The 6,000-nt window shown below is 44.9% G+C and overlaps 1 protein-coding gene across 1 annotated transcript in view; it reads right to left on the bottom strand.

Moving 5' to 3' along the window:
• Window positions 1–1,785, bottom strand: part of KIAA1217 (KIAA1217 ortholog) — a 354,324-nt gene extending 352,539 nt beyond the window's left edge. The window contains exon 1 of the mRNA XM_085050500.1: window positions 1,625–1,785. The gene's annotated coding sequence lies outside the window, so the exon portion shown is untranslated. The remainder of the gene's footprint in view (window positions 1–1,624) is intronic.
• Between the last annotated feature and the right edge of the window lie 4,215 nt (window positions 1,786–6,000).

Raw genomic sequence — 6,000 nt, forward strand, 5'->3', positions numbered from 1 at the left:
ATTAAAAATACTCAATACTAAACTTCTTCCTCGAATTGTGCAATGATCTGAGAATAAAGGTTCCCTAAAACCCAAGCCTGAACTGTGGCATTATATAAAGTCTTTGGGCCTATGCATTTCATTTCAGTATGAAATCAGAGTGAAGTTGTGGCTGCAGAAAGAGTTGTGCACTTTCAATGCTGCACGCTGGATGCTGGACATGCAACATGACCAACTGTGTGTACAGAAATTCCTGCATGCATTAGTTTGGGTGTTATCAAAAGAATCTGAGATCAGGTTTGGCTTGGTGAACATAGGTGAAAAAAAAATATATAGTTGGTACATTTATTCAGAGATCCAGCTTGGTCACTATATGAAAATGTCATTCTTAGAGAGCTAGAAGATACAGATTTTTATGCACTGCATACTCACTGCACTTCACACAGTTCACAAGGTCAGATGGAAAAAATAAATGCTATGGGTTTGATATCCATCTCTAGCATGCAGAACATCAGTTTACCAGAAGTCTACAAGATTACATCTTAATGTTTGATATTATGCAATACTTTGCCTAATAGTCTAACTGTGCCTTCCCAGTAAGCAAAAGCTACTGTCCAGGCACTTTCCTGAGCAACCAGAGACATGCAAACGATCAGCTGGTGATTTCCCTGGGCAGTGTGCAATGCTCATCTGCAGAAATCCAAAGAGGGATTTTGAAGGCATTAGGACAGAGAAAGAACAAGAAATAAAAGCACATTTAGAATGACTGATTTTAAACAGCAGCAGACATGCAGCACTAAACACGACATTTAAATATCCTGAGAAGCTGACATCACCACACTGCCCAGCACTGCATGCAGGGGCTGAACTTTGCCAAACACGAACAAGACAAATCCTGCTATTCTCGAAGCTAACAATAGTTTTTCTTGAACTCCAGGAGCAGCAGAAAAAGTTGACTCTCGGCTGAGAGCAAATCATACCTCAGGGCACACACATGGGCAAAGGCACGCAAAACACCCCACCTAGCATCTTCAAGCCCCTCACACGGTCCCTGCGAGCAGAGCAGCAGCTCCGGGGCTGCGGACCTCGCACTTGGAGTGCTTGGAGAGCTGCGCTTTCATCCTCGGGGCTCAAAGAAAAAGCTTCCGACTCAAACTGCACATTCTTAAAGCATTTAGGTTGGGGTTTTTTTCCTCCAAAAAGCACAGTCATTTTGTTGTTGAAAGCTTCTGACAGCGAAAGCATGCAATGCACACACACACCCCCATCGTGTTTTTCGGGGGAAAGGCAGTTTCTGTGGTACTCCACGCTTACCAATAAGTAACTTTTAAGTTTTCCATATTCCTAAGTTTACTCACAAGCAGAAGACTCGCAGGCACAGGAGCAGCCAGACGGGCCGGAGGATGCGGTGCTGCCGACCGGCGCTCAGGCGCGGCTGCTCCTGCCGAGGCTGCCGCTGCCTCCCCGCGCCGGGAGCCGCCCGGGCAGCGCTCCCCGCCCTGCCCCTCGCTCCCCGGGATGCTGACGGCTCCGGGAGGCGGCGCGGGGGCAGCGCCGACCCTCGCCCCGCTCAGCCTCACCTGCCCGCGGGGCGATCGCCCCAAGGTCACCCCCTCCCGTGGAAGCGAACTTGGGGAGCACTCACCTCGGCGGAGCCGGGCTGTCGCCGCCGCGGAGGGCCGGGGGGCGGTGCGGAGCCTCCGCCGGCTGCAGCGCGCAGGACGGGCTGCGCGCTCCCTCCTCCTCCTCCTCCGCCGCCTCCTCCTCCTCTCTCTCCCCGACGACTTTCACTTCACCTGCAGGCAGCCCGGCTGCGGCGGGGCGGGCGGCTCCGCAGCTTTCCGCGGGACCGCAGTCACTGCGGCAGCGCCCTCCCGCACCGAGCCGGGCCGCACCGCGCAGCGGCCGTTCGTCCCTCCGCGGGCCGGGGCGAGTCTGCCCTGGCGGTGCCCGCAAACCCGGAGGGGGAAGGCACGAACTGTGGGGCTCCGAGGGCCGTCCCGAGCCCCTCCGCGGGTGCGGAAGCAGCGCGACCCTGCTGAACGCGACCGCCGCCCCGGGATGCTCTCCCCGAGGCGGCCGCTCGCCTGCAGCTGCAGGGTAGGGATTGCCCCCGTGCTGTCAATCACCTCCTCGGTGAGGGGCTATAAATATTTATTAGGCATTCTAATAGCCGCATCTAGCTAAGCGGAGCATTTTAGTCGTGTCGCTCCTGTGCTTCGAAGCCCCAAAGCAGTCCCACACGGGCGGAATTTGAGCTCACTCACTCGCTCACTCACTGGCCCGTCTGACTCCACACCGGGAAAGGGCTCTGCTGCCACAGCCAGGTGGAGAGATATGTCAGAAGGGTATCAGCGTGTGCGCCAGCCCCTGAAACCTTCCTTTTTAAGGAGAGATGAATGTTTGCTGGCTTGAGTGGTTTCCATCAGAAGAGGGAGGCAGCCCTCTGTCATCTTCTGTGGGGAACATTGCATTAGCAGTTCTGTTCGGACAAACTGGGCTTTCATGCTCTAATCGGGCTGTGAAAAATATCTTAAGCAAGAATCTAAATGCACGAAGAGCTCAGAAACAAGAACCTAAACTTGGATGCAGTTATCTGTGTTATCTGATGGAAAATGAGGATAAGAAATTATGGAAACTTTCTACAATTTCATGCATGTTTAAAAAAACATCAAACAAAATAAACAGGGTCTCAAGACAGAAAGAAATTTATATGAAGGAAAAATACTAAATTAATCTCTTTTTTTCTTGTTGTTGTGGGTTCTTCCCCCATTATAAAAACGATTCTTGATGGTGCATGGAGCCACACTGGTGTTGCAATCTTGCAATACCTCCTGCAACAACTACTATGCTTGTAAATTTTTTTTCTCTGAAAATTTTAAGAGATAAGAGCAAGAAATATCAAGACAGACACAATTTAAAAACTCTGATTATAAAGTCACAAGCTTGCCTTAGTTTATTTTGTTGGAGGACGGTGGTTTTATTTTGCAGGTATGTTTAGAATGGAATCAGCTAGTAATGCAATTTTGGCTTCTGCCTTTCTGCACCTCCTGTTCCCAACTAGGTGACACTTCTGTCTGGAAAGTAGACAGTCTGAACTTGACCTTGCTATCAAAAGGGACAGAGCTTTGCTGCACAGTGTGCTGGGCAAAAACCAGCAGCTATCAAGTTGAATAGTCCACTTAGACATGAGATAGAGCAGCAACAAAATTTCAATAGTGTATATCCTTCCAAACGTCGTGTTTGCTCATATAAATGAATACCTAATTGGTGGTTTCTCCATCTCTCTGAGATTTAAGAGTATCTGTTGCTTTTAGAAGGAGATCTTATTACCAGGACTTTGGTTTTGCCAAGCATGATACATTGAATTTGTATCTATGGTGAGAGGCGGTATTTGTAATATAGCAATGCACAAAGGCTGCAGCTGAACTGAGACTCTGTTGGGCTTTTCACTGACCAAACACAGAGAGAGAATGCCTGTCTTGAAGACTTCCAGTCTAGGCTAAGCAGATAAGACAAGCAAGCAATGGCAGGGGAAACAGAGAAAGGTGAAATAAATTGCCCAAGACCGTGCAGGAGGGGGCTGGCTGCAGAGCCAGTGTTGCTGATCCAGCAGCCTGTACAACAATTCCAGTGATGCCAAGCATTGCTTTAAATGATGCTATGATGGACTGAGCACAGTTCTGAAAATCAAATGTACAAACTGTGTTTTTAGTAAGACTGGTGTTATGGTGCATTAATTTATTGAGGTTTTCTTCTTCTCAACAGCTCTAAGCACTAGCAGCAAAAGGTATTCAGTGCAGTTTCATGCTGGTGTCCTGGAACCAGGCTATTTCAATTGAGTTCTCTTCTTCTTTGCTAAATATGCCCATTTCTTGCTGAATTGCAAAATTAATTAATTCAGATTTGGTTTTCCAAGCGTTAGTGCAAATTATTGCCCCTCCACTGAAGATACTTCTGAACGGAATAGTTTTTGAATGACATTTGACTTTACACATCAGAAATAAAAGTAACTACCTTTATGCCCTATATGCCCTTATGTAAAATGTGGCAATGATGGCTTAGTGTTTTATCATAATATTAAACACATTTTTCCAGCTTTGAATTTTTCATTTAAAGTAATGCTAAGGACTTGTTTATTATCATTAATTATAATGCCTCTTGGGCCATAGGTTCATACAGTAGAGATGGTGATTAATCCTAACTGGGGTAACTGTAAAGGAAACTTCTGAAATGGATACAATCTTAATAGTAAGATTATCCTTATAATAAACTAGAGAGAGACAAAAAAGCCTTTGCATTTAGCAATGCTTCAGATTATTTAATCCCAAAACAACTGAAATTATCTATCTCGGCATTTTCAAAGAAAGCTATTCAGTCCAGTTGAGACCAAATCCAAATCTGTATAATTTCTTTCTTTCCTATAAGGAAGCTGTGAGGGACTGGATGGAAGATGCTGCCCTTCAAGCACCCAACTAAACACTGTTCTGTGCTGCATGAAGAGGTCCTGCTGCAGAGATCCTGGATGATTTCTGCTCTCACCAACACCAGCAGTGAAGGGCTCCTGCAGTCTCACAGGATGCTCCCTGAGCCTTGCCAAATGGCATGACTGAAGGTCCCTCAGTGATCTGTGTGTGGAAAATTACTTCACCTTGTAGGAAAATCCTAGTGATGTTCATCAGATTTCGTACAGGACCAAGATCCCTGTCTGCTGGCCTAACAAGCAGATTAGAGCCCAAAGCCCTCTAAACATGTAATTGCAGCAAAATAATTTATATTAATGGAGACTGCACTGAAGAAATCCTTGTCTGGGGTTGATTCAAACCCATTATTAATAAACTTAAGATGACCTTAAGAAAGCATATGCCATTCTTTTCTTGTGAATTAAAATCTTACATTAAAATACTGCGTTTTCATCCGCAGACAAGTACTTATTTTTTTGTGCATTCCTATCGAAGTAAACATGTTTTTCCTGCAGGCAGAATAAGGGCCTTAGAGATGCTAAAAAGTACCATCTTCTCCATTCAGTGGGATTTTTCAAAAGGAATCCATTTTCAACATTGTCCTCATGTAAAATCAGTTCTTTGATATCTGTTAGCTGTTCTATACAGTTCCCATAATGGTTGCAAACAGGAAGATACCCAAATGCAGCCATTCACAAGTGGAAAGCAGTAAGCAAAATGTTGAGTCAGATGGAAATATTCTATTCTAGGATGAAGATTTACTTTGGTATTGTGATAGAGTTCTTTTGCAGGTGTGTTGTGATTCACCATCCCATTTACAAGAAAGTTCTAATTGCTAATTGCACCATGAGAAATGAAGGGAATTTTTGTAGATGTGATATCCATAAAACTTCTGCATTCACTGGTTTTATCACTCTATTGTTTTTCTGAGACAATCATGAGGTTGCTTTAAGTTACCATTACATCTAAAACTTACCAGCCTAAGTACAACATGCCTAAATAACCACTTTTGTTTTACAAGAGTCCAGTAGGGAAGGGTGTATTACAGCAAAACAAAACAAACAACACCACTGCACCCAAAAAAACCCCAAAACAAAACAAAACAACAACAAAAACAAAACAACCAAAAAACCCCAAAGAAAACAAAACCAAAACACACCCCCCCAAAAAACCCCAAAAATAAACAAACAAAAAAAACCCCCAAAACAAAAAAAAAAAAAAAACCAACTCAACACTGAAAAAGCCAACCCAAGCTTGTCCAAAGTTTTAAACAGTATTTTCATTCTTTCTGTCACTTGCATTCCACCTTCTGTTTTTCTACAAAGGAATGTCTAACTTTTCTGAATGGAGGCTTAGTATATTCTCTTGATCTCTGGGTCTGTGCAGTGACTTTCACATTGGGCAATGAAGTATTTCTAGAACCTGGATTGATTAAATATAGGATTGTGCTGCTGCAGAATTACTGAGGGAAGGCGCAGTTCCCAGAAGTCGCTGTTCACAGCAGCACAGAGACACTGCAACACAACCAGACCTCTGGGGAGGCTGTGAACTTGCAGTT

Source organism: Lichenostomus cassidix, chromosome 2 (assembly GCF_008360975.1).
Source record: "Lichenostomus cassidix isolate B80296 chromosome 2, HeHo_3.0, whole genome shotgun sequence".
NCBI lineage: Eukaryota > Metazoa > Chordata > Aves > Passeriformes > Meliphagidae > Lichenostomus > Lichenostomus cassidix.